This window comes from Oncorhynchus mykiss, chromosome 15, assembly GCF_057628025.1.
Source record: "Oncorhynchus mykiss isolate SJ-2025 chromosome 15, ASM5762802v1, whole genome shotgun sequence".
NCBI classification, from domain to species: Eukaryota; Metazoa; Chordata; class Actinopteri; order Salmoniformes; family Salmonidae; genus Oncorhynchus; species Oncorhynchus mykiss.
Window position 1 is genome coordinate 37,177,437 of NC_143036.1, and position 20,457 is coordinate 37,197,893.

Here is a 20,457-nt window from a genome sequence, read left to right on the forward strand (position 1 = left end):
CAACTTGTTTAGAGTCCACCTATGGTAAATTCAATTGATTGGACAGGATTTGGAAAGGCACACACCTGTCTATATAAGGTCCCACAGCTGACAGTGCATGTCAGTGCAAAAACCAAGCCATGAGGTCGAAGAAATTGTACGTAGAGCTCCGAGACAGGATTGTGACGAGGGCACAGATCGGGGGAAGGATACCAAAACATTCCTGCAGCATTGAAGGTCCCCAAGAGCACAGTGGCCTCCATCATTCTTAATTGGAAGAAGTTTGGAACCACCAAGACTCTTCCTAGAGCTGGCCACCTGGTAAAAACTGTGCAATCGGGGGAGAAAATACTTGGTCAGGGACGTGGCCAAGAACCCAATGGTCACTTTGACAGAGCTCCAGAGTTCCTCTGTGGAGATGGGAGAACCTTCCAGAAGGAAAACCATCTCTGCAGCACTCCACCAATCAGGACTTTATAGTGGAGACCGGGTTCTGGCCAGATGGAAGCCAGGCACATAACAACCCGCTTGGAGTTTGCCAAAAGGTACCTAAAGACTCTTAAACCATGAGAAACAAGATTCTCTGGTCTGATGAAACTAAGATTGAACTGCTGTAGAGCACTCTGGACCTCAGACTGGGACGAAGGTTCACATTCCAATGCAACAACAACCCTATGCACACAGCCAAGACAACGCAGGAGTGGCTTCGAGACAAGTCTCTGAATGTCCTTGAGTGGCCCAGCCAGAGCCCGGACTTGACCCCAATCGAACATGTCTGGAGAAAGCTGTGCAGCGACGCTCCCCATCCAACTTGAGAGGATCTGCAGAAAAGAATGGGACAAACTCCCCAAATACAGGTGTGCCAAGCTTGTAGTGTCAAACCCAAGAAGACCTGAGGCTGTAATCACTGCCAAAGGTGTTTCAACAAAGTACTGATTAAATGGTCTGAATACTTATGTAAATGTGATATTTAAGTTGTTGTTTTTTTTAATAAATTTTTTTACATTTCTAAAAACCTGTTTTTGCTTTGTTATTGTGGGGGTATTGTGTGTAGATTGAGGAGGGGGAAAAACTATTTAATCACTTTTAGAAAGAGGCTGTAACGTAACAAAATGTGAAAAAAGTCAAGGGGTCTGAACTTTCCATATACTGTCCGCACGCACTACGACGCACTGTATCTCTTCTGTATCCAGTAATGTCTGATGTAATAAAATATAGAATGAATATGAGTATATGAATATGAGTATGAATGAGTATGAATATATGAAATAAAATATAGTATGGAGAAGCGATAGTAAACAGTCACTTCACCACAGGTTGTGTCCCAAATGGCACTCTATTTCTATAAATAGTGCAATGCTTTTGACCAGGGCCCATAGGGTTCTGGTCGAAGGTAGTGCACTATATAGGGAATAGGGTGCCATTTGGGATGAAACCATAGTCTGAGTTCAGTGAGAGGACATAGATAATGAACCAGCTGCTCACTCCTCAAATCAACCCACTGTATTATACTGCTCACTTACTTCTTAACTCTTATCTCTCAACGTGTAGGGGTCTCTGAGGAACTAGACACTTTCTTTCACTTTATCTTCCCTCCTCTCTCTCCCCTTCTCTTCCTCCCCCTCTTTCTCTTTTCCCTGTCCCCTTCTCTCGCTCTCGCTCTCCTCTCCCTCACTCTCTATCCTCTCATCCTCTCACTCTCTGTAATAAAACCAGATTTGTAGGGCAGGAACAGAGGACTGGGAGGTTTTTGGTGCTCTGGAAATCCTCAGCAGCCAGATAAGAAGAAAAACTCTCCCTCTATTTCTTCCTTCCTTTCTTCAGCACACACCCATGTTTTAATTTGCTGGCCAGTGGAATGGAAGCTGGAGAGAGTGTGAATGGGACAGGCTGCAGAGAGAAGTGATTTACATGTAACCGAAACTTGTGCAAGTTATTCCCATTCACATCTGGCTTATAGCTCACTGCAACACAGTCATACTTTAACATCAGAAGGACATTTAGACTGCCACCAGTAATACAGCAGTGTAAACTCCTCAGAGGAGGAAGGGGAGGACCATCTTCCTCAGTGAAATGTCATAAAAATAGAAATAGTGAAACATTAAAGTTATCCTTTTTAGATAAAGCTATACTAAATATATTCATATGTCACCAAATAATGTATTAAAATACACTTTTACAATGAAGGTCTACAGTAACTTCAACAGCTCTGTCTGGGGTAGCACCATAATGTACCCAGAGGAGGACGGAAGCTAGCTGTCCTTCGGGACACCGACTTCAATACAAAACCTATGAGGCTCGTAGGCCTCATCCCCTTCCATAGACATACATGGTAATTATGACCCCTTCCGGAGGACGTCCTCCAACCAATCAAAGCTTGTGTAGTATGAACTGACATGTTGTCCATCCAATCATATAGTTAGGATCAGAGAATTAACCTAGTGTGTTGTATTGGGATTGTGCCACAGAGCATTATGGGGGTCCTATGTGTTGAGAAGCTTGGTGACATTGTTGGATAGAGATTAAGAGTGAAGATTGATAGTTGAGCATTTTTTAGATATTAAATTCAAATTAGTTTTTTCAAATACAGGAGACTGAGGAAGTATATTATAAATTGCTTTCTTGGTTTTAGAACTTTATTTTTGTGTCCAGTCAGTGCAATTTATTGAAGTAGCATTAGCTAGCAGCGTGAGGGAGCAGTTTTCTCCGCCAGAATGACTAACGGTACTGATAATGTTGTGGACATTTTGTTCATTCTCTGGGGTACACGGAAAAGGTGCGAATGAAAACCAAGGGTCAACCTCTGCCTGAGATTCGTTTCATGAAGAATGATGAAAAGGTGAAGGCGTTCAATACCAATTGGTATCAAAAGAATAGCTGGTCAACAGGGAGCCTTTCATCAAGCCATCTGTATTGCTGGCCTTGCTTGCTCTTTGGAAAGGCTGAGCCTTGAGGGAAAGGGGAGCAGCAGGTAGCCTAGGGGTTAGTGTGTTGGGCCAGTAAATGAAAGGTTGTTGGATCAAATCCCAAAGCTGACAACTTTAAAATCTGTCGTTCTGCCTGATAGGCCATCATTGTAAATTAGAATGTGTTCTTAACTGACTTGCCTAGTTAAATAAAGGATACATAAATAAACAACAAAGAAAATGCTGTGACCTGAAGAACATCAATCATTCAGGTAAATGGCATCACAAAAGCAGGGAGCATATAAACGCCCACATCCGATTCAAGCTTCTGGGAAAAAGCCACATCGATCATGTAATGGATGAAGGGCTGCATATTCAAATTGCACAACACAACGAGAAAGTAAGAAAAAAACAGGGATGTACTCAACCGGATTATCTACACCACTGCATTTTTGGGAATGCAAGAATTAAAATCAAATTGATTTATAAAGCCCTTCTTACATCAGCTGATATACAGTGCCTTGCGAAAGTATTCGGCCCCCTTGAACTTTGCGACCTTTTGCCACATTTCAGGATTCAAACATAAAGATATAAAACTGTATTTTTTTGTGAAGAATCAACAACAAGTGGGACACAATCATGAAGTGGAACGACATTTATTGGATATTTCAAACTTTTTTAACAAATCAAAAACTGAAAAATTGGGCGTGCAAAATTATTCAGCCCCTTTACTTTCAGTGCAGCAAACTCTCTCCAGAAGTTCAGTGAGGATCTCTGAATGATCCAATGTTGACCTAAATGACTAATGATGATAGATACAATCCACCTGTGTGTAATCAAGTCTCTGTATAAATGCACCTGCACTGTGATAGTCTCAGAGGTCCGTTAAAAGCGCAGAGAGCATCATGAAGAACAAGGAACACACCAGGCAGGTCCGAGATACTGTTGTGAAGAAGTTTAAAGCCGGATTTGGATACAAAAATATTTCCCAAGCTTTAAACATCCCAAGGAGCACTGTGCAAGCGATAATATTGAAATGGAAGGAGTATCAGACCACTGCAAATCTACCAAGACCTGGCCGTCCCTCTAAACTTTCAGCTCATACAAGGAAAAGACTGATCAGAGATGCAGCCAAGAGGCCCATGATCACTCTGGATGAACTGCAGAGATCTACAGCTGAGGTGGGAGCGTAAAAGCAACACAGCTGAACACACCATCCCCACTGTCAAACATGGTGGTGGCAGCATCATGGTTTGGGCCTGCTTTTCTTCAGCAGGGACAGGGAAGATGGTTAAAATTGATGGGAAGATGAATGGAGCCAAATACAGGACCATTCTGGAAGAAAACCTGATGGAGTCTGCAAAAGACCTGAGACTGGGACGGAGATTTGTCTTCCAACAAGACAATGATCCAAAACATAAAGCAAAATCTACAATGGAATGGTTCAAAAATAAACATATCCAGGTGTTAGAATGGCCAAGTCAAAGTCCAGACCTGAATCCAATCGAGAATCTGTGGAAAGAACTGAAAACTGCTGTTCACAAATGCTCTCCATCCAACCTCACTGAGCTCGAGCTGTTTTGCAAGGAGGAATGGGCAAAAAAATTCAGTCTCTCGATGTGCAAAACTGATAGAGACATACCCCAAGCGACTTACAGCTGTAATCGCAGCAAAAGGTGGCGCTACAAAGTATTAACTTAAGGGGGCTGAATAATTTTGCACGCCCAATTTTTCAGTTTTTGATTTGTTAAAAAAGTTTGAAATATCCAATAAATGTCGTTCCACTTCATGATTGTGTCCCACTTGTTGTTGATTCTTCACAAAAAAATACAGTTTTATATCTTTATGTTTGAAGCCTGAAATGTGGCAAAAGGTCGCAAAGTTCAAGGGGGCCGAATACTTTCGCAAGGCACTGTATCAAAGTGCTGTACAGAAACCCATCCTAAAGCCCCAAACAGCAAGCAATGCAGGTGTAGAAGCACAGTGGCTAGGAAAAACTCCCTAGAAAGGCCAAAACCTAAGAAGAAACCTAGAGAGGAACCCGGCTATGAGGGGTGGCCAGTCCTCTTCTGGATGTGCCGGGTGGAGATTATAACAGAACATGGCCAAGATGTTCAAATGTTCAGAAATGACCAGCATGGTCAAATAATAATAATCACAGTAGTTGTCGAGGGTGTAACAAGTCAGCACCTCAGGAGTAAATGTCAGTTGGCTTTTCATAGCTGATCATTGAGAGTATCTCTATTAGTTTTTAGAGGACACGACCAGAGGGAAAGTTCCGCAACTACAAGGAGCTTGCAGAGGTAATAGCACGTTATGATGTGTTACTTGCTGAAAATATGGAACTTTCTACTGTCTTTTCTGGTACATCGAAATCAATTCAGAATGATTTGATAGCTTCCACTTGCATCATCCATTAAAAGTGAGATTAAAAGAGAGGTGGATGTAGCGCCGTTTTTCACATGGCAAATAGATGAAACCACAGACATCAGCTGTTGCTCGCAGTTGTCAGTTATCGCCAGTTGTGTGGATGATCAGGGCTTTTTTCAGGAGCGTGTCTTGGGCTACTTTGATGTGTGAAGTGGGCGAGATGCGTAGTCTGTGTTTGACTTTGTGAATTCTGAGATGTCTGAGTTGAACTTCATGGAGAAACGTGTTGCCCAAACCTGTGATGGTGCTGCTGTAATGGCTTCTGCCTTAAAATGGCCTGCAGGCAAAAGTAAGAGAAGTAGCTCAGTGCCACTTTTTGTGCATTGCTATGCACACCGGCTCAATTTAGATTTGAGTCAGAGCACCAAGTTCATTCCCAAAGTTAAGGTTTTCTTTGCGACACTGGGCGGCTTCACCACTTTTTTTTGCAAGTCGACCAAGTGGGTGATGGTGCTTGAACAGGCTAGATGTGCAGGCTTACCAAAAAACGCACCAACACGTTGGAAAATCACTGAAGGACACCTTCACACATATCATAGAGCACCCTACCATGGATGACGATACTGTCTCATGTGCACATGGGTTCAATTTTGATTTAACTAACTTTTTAGTAGATATTTGCTCACACAGATGTTGTTTGACATAGTGCAGCAGAAAGCCACGTGTGAGGCCTAATTTAAGAGAAGAATAGAGAATCTGATAAGCAGAATGGAGGAGCACAAGTCTGATGTAGCATTCAGTGCCATATATGAGAAGGCAGCAAGCATGACAGAGGATCCAGAGATCATGCACAGGAGGAAGTGCCGGCAGGGCACTCAGGATAGGTATGTAAGGCATACCTACAAGGCACTGTATGACTCAATTCATGATAACTGCAAGTCTCAGAGAGCACAGAGGTACAAAAGCCTGGACAGCATGTGATTCCTGGAGTTTTTAGATGGTAGTACATTTGGTTAATTCAAGAGGAAATTCCCAGTTGATGCTCTGACAAGCCTATTGCAGACCTATGGCAATTTCTTTGATCAGGAAAGACTGAAAAACAGAGCTGCAAGTGTTTTACTTCGACGAGGAGATTCAAGGGAACATTGCAAAGCTGAGTGACACAATCCTACACTATAAGAGCAGTGGACTTGATGAAGCGATGCCTGAGCTGCACAGGCTCATGTGCCTTGTTGCTACTATGGGCGCAACATCAGCTGGGGTGGAGCATAGCTTCTCCTGCCTCAAGAGGCTGAAGAGCTACTCTCGGAACACTATGGGACAAGAGAGACTGAGGAACCTTGCAATCCTATCCATTAGGGGTGAAACGGTTCACAAAACTCACGGTTCGGTACGATATGGTACAGTGGTGTCACGGTTCGGTACGGGTTCGATACATCGACAAAATAAAAGCCTGAGAAATATGTCATTTGTATTTAGATTTTCCATTTATTATAATAGTTATCATGGGCAGCTTGAATTCCCAGGAGCATATGGAAACAAGGGGACAACAAAAAACAGCAGTGCCTGCCTTACAACACAAAATAAAATAGTCATTTAAAACAGAACTTCAGCAAGAGTTCATAGTCCCGCAGCATATATGAAAATTAAGTCACATAGCAGTGCCTTAAACAAAACAGGACCACTTGAGACTGGTTAATTGAAAATAAATATTATTTTTTTAAATCAGATTTTCACATTTGTCTTTAAGAAGATTAGTCTAGCCACATTATCTGCAGTGAGCATAGATCGGCTTGCTGTGACAATATCAGCCGCTGTGGAGAAATACCCTCTCGCTAGGGACAGAGGTCCCAGGCACAGCCAGGTAGCTGTGGAGAAATACCCTCTCGCTAGGGACAAAGGTCCCAGACACAGCCAGGTAGCTGTGGAGAATACCCTCTCGCTAGGGACAGAGGTCCCAGGCACAGCCAGGTAGCTGTGGAGAAATACCCTCTCGCTAGGGACAGAGGTCCCAGGCACAGCCAGGTAGCTGTGGAGAAATACCCTCTCGCTAGGGACAGAGGTCCCAGGCACAGCCAGGTAGCTGTGGAGAATACCCTCTCGCTAGGGACAGAGGTCCCAGGCACAGCCAGGTAGCTGTGGAGAAATACCCTCTCGCTAGGGACAGAGGTCCCAGGCACAGCCAGGTAGCTGTGGAGAAATACCCTCTCGCTAGGGACAGAGGTCCCAGACACAGCCAGGTAGCTGTGGAGAATACCCTCTCGCTAGGGACAGAGGTCCCAGGCACAGCCAGGTAGCTGTGGAGAAATACCCTCTCGCTAGGGACAGAGGTCCCAGGCACAGCCAGGTAGCTGTGGAGAAATACCCTCTCGCTAGGGACAGAGGTCCCAGACACAGCCAGGTAGCTGTGGAGAATACCCTCTCGCTAGGGACAGAGGTCCCAGGCACAGCCAGGTAGCTGTGGAGAAATACCCTCTCGCTAGGGACAGAGGTCCCAGGCACAGCCAGGTAGCTGTGGAGAATACCCTCTCGCTAGGGACAGAGGTCCCAGGCACAGCCAGGTAGCTGTGGAGAAATACCCTCTCGCTAGGGACAGAGGTCCCAGGCACAGCCAGGTAGCTGTGGAGAAATACCCTCTCGCTAGGGACAGAGGTCCCAGGCACAGCCAGGTAGCTCCTTGCTAACATGGCAACATGATGATATATTAACTCTTTGGTCTTCCACCATGTAAGTGGATCAGCATCCAGGGGAATACAGTCCACTTCCCTGTATGAGGTCACCTCCTCCTCTATGACCTTGATCTTTGACTTGGTTCCCTGCTCCTGGGTCGTGAACAACTCCCCAAAAAGCTCAGCCATGGCAGACTTCTTTTCTGGAGGAGAACCCCTGTCGTCTGCCGTCTCTGGAGAGGGGTTGGCTCCTGTGGTATCTGTGGCTTGACCCGGCAGAATTCAATCAGTAATTTTCATCTATCTCGGAAGTGGCTTTAAAAATATGGTTTGTTGTTAGAAATATATATCGAACACTATTATTACAATTATTACTTTATAATTAATTGTTAAATCACTAATTAATATAATTAATTGTTAAATCACAAATTAATTAAATTATGTCACATTAACAAAATGAATACAAAACCTGTTGTATATTGGTCACAATCTCTGCTGTGAGTTCATTGTAGACTCTCAGATGAGCAGCAGCATCCAGGTGCAGTAGGGACTTGAACCGGGGATCCAGAGCAGTTCTCTTGTGTAAGAAGTCTTGGACACCAGGGTCAGCATATCTAGGCCCCAGGTTAACTCTGATAGCAGTCTTGACATCCCTTATTGCAGGTTCATCTTCATCAGATGTCACCATTGATTTCAGGACCATTGTTTTCATAGGCAGGACCATGGAAACTGACGGAATGCTCTCAGTGCATATCAGTTTTGTGACTGTTTTGGGAGGTTTGCACACTTTGATAACTTCCTCTGCTAGTCTTATGTCATTTTCAGACAATATCTTTGACATTCCTCCACACATCTTGATCAGTCAGTGTAGAAAATACCGCAACTTTCTGCTCAAGGTATCTCTCAACCATGTCATGGCTTTAATTTCATCTAGTAGGGACATGTTGGATTAGTTGTGGTTTGGCAGCTCCAGCATCTCCTGTTTTGTCTTGAAAACATGTGCAGCAGTTGTGCTTTTGTGAAAGGATACCACCTTCCTGATCTTTGCTAGGAGGCGAGAGATTGGATTCACTGACATTGCTTTTTGAGATACTAGATTAATAACGTGAGCAAAGCATCCTATCTGTGGCCCCAATCCAGGTAGTGCAACTGCATTTAAAATATTTCTAGCATTGTCAGTGGTCACAGGAATCATTACATTATCCCTCTCCAACTTCCACACTGCAACTACTTCCCTTAGCTCTTCCCCCAACTTTACACTGGTGTGACTACTCTCAATGGGACGTGTTTGAAAAACATGGCTTTTTATCTCCCACTCTGCCGTAATTAAATTAACTGTTACAGTAAGGTAGCTCTCAGTAGCTCTAGACGTCCAACTGTCCGTTGTTAGAGCAACAGACCGCGTTTCTGACAACTCGCTCTCAAAGTGTTCTTTTTTTAAAATTTTTAGTAAGGCAGGTATTAATGTCTGGGCAAAATGTGTATGGGAAGGAATAGGGAAGCGCGGCCCGACCACTTTAAACATATTTCTGAACCTCTACCACAATCCTGAATTCTCTACCACAGAGGAGGGTCTCATATCTGCCGCTATGAATTTTGCTATCGCTGCATTGAAGGCTGTGGGGAGAAGTGGTTGTCGTTTCATTTTTTCACCTAGTCATACCGATTGGCCCTTTGGGGTGATGTCGGCGCAAATGAGTAGTCATGTCACTCGAATAGGCTATCTGCAATGAACAGAGCCTACATGTTTTAAAAGTTTTATCCAACACTCGTTGGCAACCCCTATTATAGTTTACAGGGAAACCGAAATGTTCCCAGACGACAGACCTGAATGATACTGGGGCGTCTTCTAGTTCTGGCTCGCCAATGCTTGCCATGTTGCTCCTTTGCATTTAGCTAACTGCTAATTCCTTCATAAGCTCATTTCTGCTACGACGGTCTCTCAGCTCTGTTCTCGCTGGAGTGAAATAACTAATGAGCGGAGCTGCATACAGCTACGAGACTAAACAACTTTATTATTGTTATATATTTTTTTTAAAGACAACTTTATTACTATGTGGATATTTTTCCCACGTTAATTTATACGCCGTTGGTTTATGCAATAATATTTTGTTTTACAATTAAATATACAGATATTTTCTAGCTATAATATATGATTAATGTATTGTTCGGTTCGCAGTGCGTACCTAACCGTGCACCCTATACCGAACAGTTCAATATGAATACGTGTACAGTTTCACCTCTACTATCCATAGAGAATTCTTAAATCACTGCATAAAAATCCTCACTAGTACGAGAAGGCCATTTTGTCAACCAGAACAGTTTGTCAACCAGACTATGAGAAGGACTTCATCTTTAAAGTAAGGCTTTCACATGTTTTCCCCCATTATAATGACGTTTACATTAGTTTAATTGTTAATGAAATTATGTTACCAATTTTGAATTGATATTCATTTAAAATTTTGTTTTCAACAGTAATTCCCCCATGCTCCACCCATGGCCCTCTGAAGAACTAAACAGACCTGTGCCCTCTGGAGATCGGAAAAGCCATTAACCCCTTTGAAGAACTGAACAGTCTGTGCCCATCTGAAGAACTGAAAAGTCTGTGCCCCTCTGAAGAACTGAATCCCCTGGTTATTCCCCATTTCCCATATGCTCTTTCATCCACTGGCACATTGAATGTTTCCTGCCCAAGCACTGTGAGTAACCCTATACATTTCCTTTCATTATTATGTAGAGTCAATCACATACACGATCACGTTATTACACATCAATTTGATTTTACTCCTTGCTTGGACTAACTCATTCTCAGCGCTTTTGTCTGTGTGTTATTGTTTTTTGTCTTCCCAGTCAAATCCTGTCCTGCCCTTAGTGGAGGAGTTGGGCTCTTCTCCAACACCATCCATCCATCCATGATGAACCTTTTTCTGCACTGAAGCCTCTGATCACCTCAACCCTGTCCTGCACTGAAGTAAAGCCTTTGAACAACCTTTGAATTTTACTTAAATGTTAAACGTTTTAGGTTCAAATAATTTGTCTTTGATGATTTTTTAAATGTTCTTTGTTGTTCGGTCCGCAGCTATACCATGGGTATTCCATCCTCCTCAATTATTAAAGTCACAAGCCTCCACTACAATACAGTAATAGTAGTGCCATCAACACAGTATTGGTAATGCCATCAATACACTAATGGTATAAATAAATGTACAGAACATTGCTACTTATATTATAAAATCATAATTATCTCAACTGTAGTTATGTCTGTCTGTGTGATTTATTTTAGAATGCATTGTTTTAAATGATAATGACCCAAACGAAGCCAGGCGGGCGGGTTGTCGACTTTGATTCCTCGCTCAATTAGAACGTGTCTCTATTTTTGCGTTTTATTGCTGACCCTGTAGTCACACAGAACAATACAACTGTTGTCATTATTCACTTTTTATTCACATTTGAATTGGAAGAGGTAGCTAAGGGTTAAGGGGTTTACCATGCATGCTAAATTAGACCATTTCATCCACTTATGGAAACACAACATTGCTATCAGCAAAGATCAAATTGGAGGTATGGACTATCCTACTTGCATACAGCCAGTTGCATACAGCCGTTCTTTCCACCTGCATCGCTCTGGTTGCTCCGCCCGCCCACTTCTGGTGAGTTTTTTTTGTTTTACTGTACATTCATGTCATGAAAAGGTCTGTCATTAGAGATATTAGTTAGCGCTTTCAAATCTCACCCCGTTTCTGAACACAAACAAAATGAAAAGAAAAGCCTCCTTTAAATCCATCCACTTTCTGTCTGTTACGGTAATTTGAATTGGAAAGATGGAAATCTATCTCAAAGATCAGTGTGGTTATTAGAGAGGAACAGGAAATTCTCTGTCTACGTGCACTAATAAGGGAATAGGGTGCCATTTGGGACACAACTTCTATTACCGCAGTGTGAATAGTAGGGTTTACCCTACCGACTTGTGTGCCTCCAGTATCCAAAATATCAAAGCGTTTTTTGCAATTACTATTTCAAGTATTTCAAGGGACTCAACCATTTCCCCAATCTCCTCCACACAAGTTATTCTCTAGAACATCAAAGTCGGTAATATTCTTTAACCCAGCTTTTCTTCTCCGTTAAACAAAAGGGGAGCAGAAAGAAATCAAACCAAGGACAAGAAGACAGAGTATGCATCCAAAATGGCACCATATTCTCTATATGGGCCCTGGTCAAAAGTAGTGCACTATAGAGCTAATAGGGTACCATTATAGATGAGGCCAGCGTGCAAGAGTAGCAGATTATGTGGTGCAGTGGTGGAAAAAGTACCGAATTGTCATACTTAGATACCTTAACAGAAAATGGGTCAGCTGAAAGGAAAGGTCACCCAGTAAAATCTTACCTGATTAAAGGTCTAAAAGTATTTGGTTTTAAATATACTTAAGTATCAAAACTAAATGTAATTGCTAAAATATACTTATGTATCAAAATTTCAATATTTGTTTCGTGAGGCAACTCGAAACAACGAATTTCAAATTCCTTATATTAAGCAAACCAGATGGCACAATTATTATTATTATTTTTTTTTTTATTTACGGATATCCAGGGGCACACTCCAACACTCAGACATTATTTATAAAAGAAGCATGGGTTTGGTGAGTCCGCCAGATCAGACACAATGACCAGGGATGTTTTCTTGATAAATGTGTGAATTACACTATTTTCCTGTCCTGCTAAGCATTCAAAATGTAACGAGTGCTTTTGGGTGTCAGGAAAAAATTTATGGAGTAAAAAGTACATAATTTTCTTTAGGAACATAGTGAAGTAAAAGTTGTCAATAATATAAATAGTAAAGTACAGATACCCCCCAAAACGACTTAATTAGTACTGTCAAGTATTTTTTACTTAAGTACTTTATACCACTGATGTGGTGGAACACTGAGCTAACTGATCTAACAGATCTGTCAGACGCATCACTAAAAGATGCATTTACCCTCTGGTCAAAAGTAGTGCACTATGTAGGAAATAGGAGGTCATTTGGGACTCACTAAGGTGATAACGTGACATATGATGCAGTAATCAGGTTCACAAACAAACAAACAAAAGAAGAAGAGAGAGATGGATGATGGGTAAAATAACGACATTGTGGGATTGAAGAATAGAATAGGAGGAAATAATGTCAGACTTATTCACTGACTGAAACATCACCATCAGAACTCATTTGAGCAGGGTCTATTACCCAGGACTCATTGTGGATTCCGTTCAAAGCACAGTGGCAAGAAATAGAGAGAGAGAGAGAGAGAGAGAGTATCCTACCCCAGTCATAGCCGAAGGAGAAACATCTAACGAGGCAAGGAGAAGAATGTCAATCAACTCCAGCAAACATTCTTCATCAGAATTAACCAAGGACTCCCTGGAAAACAGTGGCAATTGTTACCGAGTGGACGATCCTGGCAAAAAAAAAGAAAGATCCAAACTGTAGTACTGATTTCCTCCTCTTACTCTTCTGCAGTGCTCTGTGTCTGTCTTGTGTGTCTGCTGAGTTGTGTACTGTACAGATGGGGAGGATCTGGAATTCTGGATACAGTAAAGGCGCCCACATAGTAGGTTCAATTTGCTCCTCACAGAACTCGGCTAGGCGAAGCAAACGTCTGTGCCTCGCATAATCCCTTAAAAGACCTTCACTTGAAGATTATATGTTTGTCCCTCTTTAGACGCCGTAGCAACAACATATAGTGGCTTGCGAAAGTATTCACCGACCTTGGCATTTTTTCCCTATTTTGTTGCCTTACAACCTGGAATTAAAATATTTTGGGGGGGATTTGTATCATTTGATTTACACAACACGTCTACCACTTTGAAGATGCAAAATATTTTAAATTGTGAAACAAACGAGATAAAACAAAAAAACATAACTTGAGCATGCATAACTATTCACCCCCTCCCCAAGTCAATACTTTGTAGAGCCACCTTTTGCAACAACTATAGCTGTAAGTCTCTTGGGGTATGTCGCTATAAGCTTGGCACATCTAGCCACTGGGATTTCTGCCCATTCTTCAAGGCAAAACAGTTCCAGCTCCTTCAAGTTGGATGGGTTCCGCTGGTGTACAGCAATCTATCTTTAAATCATACCACAGATTCTCAATTGGATTGAGGTCTGGTCTTTGACTAGGCCATTCCAAGACATTTAAATGTTCCCCTTAAACCACTCGAGTGTTGCTTTAGCAGTATGCTTAGGGTCATTGTCTTACTGGAAGGCGAACCTCCGTCCCAGTCTCAAATCTCTGGAAGACTGAAACAGGTTTCCCCTCAAGAATTTTCCTGTATTTAGCACCCTCCATCATTCCTTCGATTCTGACCAGTTTCCCAGTCCCTTCCGATGAAAAACATCCCCACAGCATGATGCTGCCACCACCATGCTTCACTGTGAGGATGGTGTTCTCGGGGTGATGGGAGGTTTTGGGTTTGCACAAGACATAGCGTTTTCCTTTGGCTAACACCAAACGTGTTTGCTTATTTTTTCTTTAAACCTCTCAGGGATCCCTTATACCCCACTCACGTTCGAATCCCATTAACGGATTGATTTGACAACATTCAGTGAAATTGCAGTGCACCAAATTCAAAAACAGAAATACTAATTCAAAAAAATTCATAAAACATACAAGTGTTATACATCAAAATAAAGCTTAACTTCCTGTTAATCCAGCCGCTGTGTCAGATTTCAAAAAGGCTTTACGGCGAAAGCAGACCATGCGATTATCTGAGGACAGCACCCTACATACAAACACATGAAAATCAGATTTCAACCAGGCAGGTGCGCGACAAAAGACATAAATAGCTATATAATTAATGCCTTACCTTTGAAGATCTTCTGTTGGCACTCCAAAATGTCCAGAAACATCACAAATGGTCATTTTGTTCGATAATGTCCTTCTTTTTGTCCCCAAAATATCAATTTATTTGGCGCATTTGATTCAGAAATACAACTCACCCAACATGCCTACAAAGTATCTAATAAGTTACCTGTAAACTTGGTCCAAACATTTCAAACAACGTTCCTAATCCAACCTTAGATTATTTACGTTTTAGGGTACCTATCAAATTTAAGACGGAATTAACTGTTTCTAATACCGGATAAAAACAATGTGAAGCGTGATCCAGGCCACGCGCACCAAAAGACTTGAGTCCATCTCAGGGACACATGGAAAGAATAGGACTACTTCTTAATTTCTCAAAAGAAAACCATCAACCAATTTCTAAAGATTGTTGACATCTAGTGGAAGCCATAGGAACTGCAACCAGTTTCCTAAAAAAAGGGATTCCCATAGAAAACTAATGGAAAACACATTGACCTCAAAAACATTTTTCCCTGGATGGATTGTGCTCGGGGTTTCGCCTGCCAAATCAGTTCTGTTATACTCACAGACATTATTCAAACAGTTTTAGAAACTTCAGAGTGTTTTCTATCCAAATCAACTAGTAATATGCATATCCTAGCTTCTGGGCCTGAGAAGCAGGCAGTTTACTTTGGGCACGCTTTTCATCCGGACGTGAAAATACTTTTTTTCTGGCCACTCTTCCGTAAAGCCCAGCTCTGTGGAGTGTACCGGCTTAAAGTGGTCCTATGGACAGATACTCCACTCTCCACTGTGGAGCTTTGCAGCTACTTCAGGGTTATCTTTGGTCTCTTTGTTGCCTCTCTGATTAATGCCCTCCTTGCCTGGTCCATGAGTTTTGGTGGGCGGCCCTCTCTTGGCAGGTTTGCTGTGGTCATAATTAAAATTCATAAAACATACAAATGTTATACATCAAAATAAAGCTCAACTTTCTGTTAATCCAGCCGCTGCCATATTCATTCAATTTTTTTAATAATTGATTTAATGGTGCTCTGTGGGATGTTCAAAGTTTCGGATATTCTTTTATAACCCAACCCTGATTTGTACTTCTCAACAACTTTGTCTCTGACCTGTTTGGAGAGCTCCTTGGTCTTCATGGTGCCGCTTGCTTGGTGGTGCCCCTTGCTTAGTGGTGTTGCAGACTCTGGGGCCTTTCAGAACAGGTGTGTGTATATATACTGAGATCATGTAACAGATCATGTGACACTTAGATCCACACAGGTGGACTTTATTTAACAAATTATGTGACTTTCGAAGGTAATCTGGTTGCACCAGATCTTATTTAGGGGCTTTATAGCAAAGGGGGTGAATACACATGCATGCACCACTTTTCCTTTTTTTAATTTATTTTTTAAACAAGTAATTTTTTTCATGTCACTTCACCAATTTGGACTATTTTGTGTATGTCCGTTACATGAAATCCAAATAAAAATATTTTTAAGTTACAGTTTGCAATGCAACAAAATAGGACAAACACCAAGGGGAATTAATACTTTTGCAAGGCACTGTAGCCAGTATACACTTCCTCAAAATAATCAGAATTAATCTACAAGAAATCTGTAAATAACTAACGTTTTTGCCAAGCACGTCTTAGTCGCACAATTTTACATCTAACTACGTTGTATAATATGTTCTGTGCAGTATTTCTCAAGTGAACTCGTTGAATGACAACAAACACTTAATTGAAGAATCTTGTCCATTGTTCCCACTAGGAGTAGTACCAAAGATTTGTATAACTTACCCATGATAGACCACAGCTTGTCATTTCCAATGGAAGCAAATTAATCATAGTGCGCAGAACAAGCAAGGAGGTGGGCAGGCCAAGCACGAGCTAGCAAGATCCTATTGGTGCGTTCTAGCATGTATTTGCATATGTCCGTTAGTCTGTGTAGTGCACTTGCGCAATAACTAAATTCGCCCTTGCACTCATTCTAAAGAGCGCAATGTCTTAAAACTTTGGCAAAGGGTAACGTCTACCAAACTTAGTCCACTCTGTTCGTAAAAGATTCTCGTTTTGGAAACAGAAAACTGTATTGAGGTCAATTGTTTCATAGTTGACAAAATTAGCAAAGTGTAGGCCAAAATCAATTTTTGGTCCATCTTCTCCCACTGCCGGCCACTGGGCTCCTCTCATCACCAAATTTGGTTGTGAGTGGATACGCCAACGGGATGCTGAGCATTTATACATCCGGTGAAATATCTGGCTCCTTGTTCTATCTGTGGTAGTACTGTTGATCAATGACCAACGAATGGGCGTAAATTTCAGCTACCGAACTTCGAGTTGCCTCACGAAACAAAACGTGTGTGTACGAACAGCCAGAAAAAAAAACCTGCCGAACACCATAACAAACAAAAACGTAAAACTGTCTTGTTATAATAACCTTTCCAATGTTATCTGCCCATCCGTTCACTCTCACACCATTCAATTCGGACGGGCTAGAACAAATAGACAGAGTGACAGACAAAACGAATGGGACAGATTTTTGAAAGAGGTCCATTTATTTCACACACAATCGTTAGTTAGGCACCCCTCTTCCAATATCCCCACCCCATCTACCTCCCTTCACTCTAATTGCATCTGAGTTAACAGTGGAGGTAGGCGAGGGGTGAAACATTCCAGAGCAGTAAGATAACTTCACTCTAGGGCTCCTTTCTCTCCAAATGAAAGGCGTGTGGAATGTTGTGCCAGAGCTCTGACAGGTAGAGAGGAAGAGGAGCAGAAAGAGTAAAGAGAACGGGGAGAGGGAAGAGAAGTGGGGTGCTGTTACACTACCACGATACAAAACACATGTGCTCCTCCTCCCCCACCTCCTTCTCAACCCACCTCATCCCCTGCTCCACTTCCTTCTCAACCCCCCCCCCCCTTCTCCACCATCCTCCTCCTACACCACCCCACCCTCCTACCCCTCATCCTCGCCCTCTCCTCATCCCCCCCTCAGCTCCCGGCTCCCCTGTTAGGGTCTAGGAGCTGAATAAAGGCATTAAAGAGTTTGTCTAAAGCCTGACTGCACCAAATGCCCCAAATGCCTATTTAATCAAAAGAAAATAAACCTGGCCACATTCAAATATTGGGTAAATCAACCTGCCCATATTGGCTAAGCCGCAGAATTATAACCTACTGTCTGAGGTTTAGGTATGGAGACTCAGGCTGCTTCTGAAACGGCACCCTATTACCTATATAGTGGACTACTTTTGACCAGAGCTCACATAAAAGTAGTGTACTAAATAGGGAATAGGGTGCCATTTGGGATGCAACCATGGAGTCATGCTTCTGGCCTGGTCTGTGTCTTCAGGCCCCCGCTCCTGTTACCTAAACACACTGAGGAAGGAAGAGACACACCCAGACCCAGCACTGGGGATGAATGGCTTACCATAGATACACATATCACCTGGAAGGAAATTAACTAAAAAAAGAAAAGGTTATACTGTTTTATCAAGTTACATGTTTGAAACAACAAATTCTGATAAGTTGCGTCAGATTTAGGCAGAGTAAGAACTTCAAGAGCTTAAATTGTTAGGTGTAAGGACAGGCCCATTACTCTGTAGTAGTACAACACTAAGGCTACCTCTTTGGAAAGTTGTGCAAAGAAAGCCCTACTAAGTTATGTTGCTGAAAGCTATGTTGTTGTGTTGTCAGGTATAAGAATAAGGACGTCTCCCGACAAGGTTAATTGAATAAACATGGTATAATGGCCAACCTTCCCCAGAGTCACAAGGTCAGCCAGGTCATGGGGTCAGCATCCTCAAGGTCGCGTGACATGCAGTAACCCATGGTTACACACACACAGCCTGTTGTTTATTATGGACCACATCACTAATGCCATTTAAATTAGCCTGTCTATCACCCCCCAGCCCGAAGCAGACCGTCCCGCGTCACTGTCCTTCTTCCCATCTTGAGGGCCCCTTAAAACAGGCCATCATTGTCTGGCGCTCTAGAGAAAGACGGTCTGCGTCTGTGTTTTCACTCCTCTGGGGTGGGGTTCATTAGGCTGTCAGACAAACAGACGGACAGTAATGTGACCCAGCAACCCAGCCAGCCAATGGAGCTATGGGAGCATGGGACAGCTCAGATGGAGGGATGGAGGGAGGGGATGGGGGAAGGATGGAGAGCACAGAGCAGCTCCACCGGAGGACCAACAGAAATTACTCTTCCTAATAGGGTTCATTAAGGTAACACGATAGCTCTGTCTACGTAGAGTAGTAGAGGAAGAGGAGAGTAGGCTATGCAAAGAATCAGCATGATGTTGATGTTGTTTTCCTGGCTCAGCCCTGGGCCACGTTGCGAATTCCAGAATCCAAATACTTGGTAACAGGAGCTGCATTGTGAGCAGCTGAAGCCCTGCAGCTGATGGTTGGGATAGGATGGACTGTTTGTATGGGTCTCCAAAATCTTCTGTCTGGCCACATAAAGTCTTAGCACAACTTTTCAAAGCAGTAGCTGTGGGCTACCACAGTAGCTAGCTCCACCTGGGACATCACAGGATCACAGACCTGATTCTCCAGCACAGCCTGTCACGCTTGAAGCCCAATCAGTCTTGTCACTGGGACTGGGCTGCTGCCACAGATGCCCATTTAATGAGCCACTAACATCTTTAAGGAGTGCTGATCTACAATCAGTTTCACCTTTCAGATCATAATAAATAAGATTACACTGAGTATACTATAACATTAAGAACACCTGCTCTTTCCATGACATAGACTGACCAGGTGAATCCAGGTGAAGGCTATGATCCCTTATTGATGTCACTTGTTAAATCCACTTCAATCCGTGTAGATGAATGGGGAGGGGATAGGTCAAAGAAGGATGTTTAAGCCTTGAGACATAGATTGTGTATGTGGGCCATTCAGAGTGTAAATGGGCAAGACAAAAGTATCAGCGTGTCGCTGATCTAGAGGATATTAGACGTGGAGGTGAAGAAGAAGAACAAGGATGTATCTGGGGAAAGAGGAGAATGACTTGTGAACATCATTTAACAGTCATTTACTTTGTCTTTTCTTACTCTCGGTACTGTCAGCCAATCAGGTCTTGTAGAGTGGACACAAAACACATTACACTGTGGGGGAGTGACCAATGATCAATTACTGTATCTACACCACTGATTGCTCACTGAGACAATGCACAGCTGACAATAGTTATGTCTCCCATACAGAAAAGCCACCCTACTACTGACAAAGGCTGTGAAAACAGCTTTCAGACAGGGCCTCTTTCGTACCACACCCACCCTTACTGCTCTGTTCTGTCTGAGCTAAGCTGACCAAGATAAGAAGTGCATGTCTACACACACAGACGTACCCACACACAGATGTACAGTGCCCCTTAAACTTTGCGACCTTTTGCCACATTTCAGGCTTCAAACATAAAGATATAAAACTGTGGGACACAGTGGGACACAATCATGAAGTGGAACGACATTTATTGGATATTTCAAACTTTTTTAACAAATCAAAAACTGAAAAATTGGGTGTGCAAAATTATTCAGCCCCCTTAAGTTAATACTTTGTAGCGCCACCTTTTGCTGCGATTACAGCTGTAAGTCGCTTGGGGTATGTCTCTATCAGTTTTGCACATCGAGAGACAGAATTTTTTTCCCATTCCTCCTTGCCAAACAGCTCGAGCTCAGTGAGGTTGGATGGAGAGCATTTGTGAACAGCAGT

General features: G+C 42.6%; 1 protein-coding gene and 1 pseudogene across 1 annotated transcript in view; both read right to left on the reverse strand.

Moving 5' to 3' along the window:
- The window catches only part of LOC110490025 (uncharacterized), a 74,216-nt gene extending 60,754 nt beyond the window's left edge, over nucleotides 1–13,462 (reverse strand). Inside the window, exon 1 of the mRNA XM_090200007.1 lies at nucleotides 13,223–13,462. The gene's annotated coding sequence lies outside the window, so the exon portion shown is untranslated. The remainder of the gene's footprint in view (nucleotides 1–13,222) is intronic.
- On the reverse strand, nucleotides 6,981–8,655 carry LOC149977447 (E3 SUMO-protein ligase ZBED1-like; annotated as a pseudogene).
- Nucleotides 13,463–20,457: the final 6,995 nt, after the last annotated feature.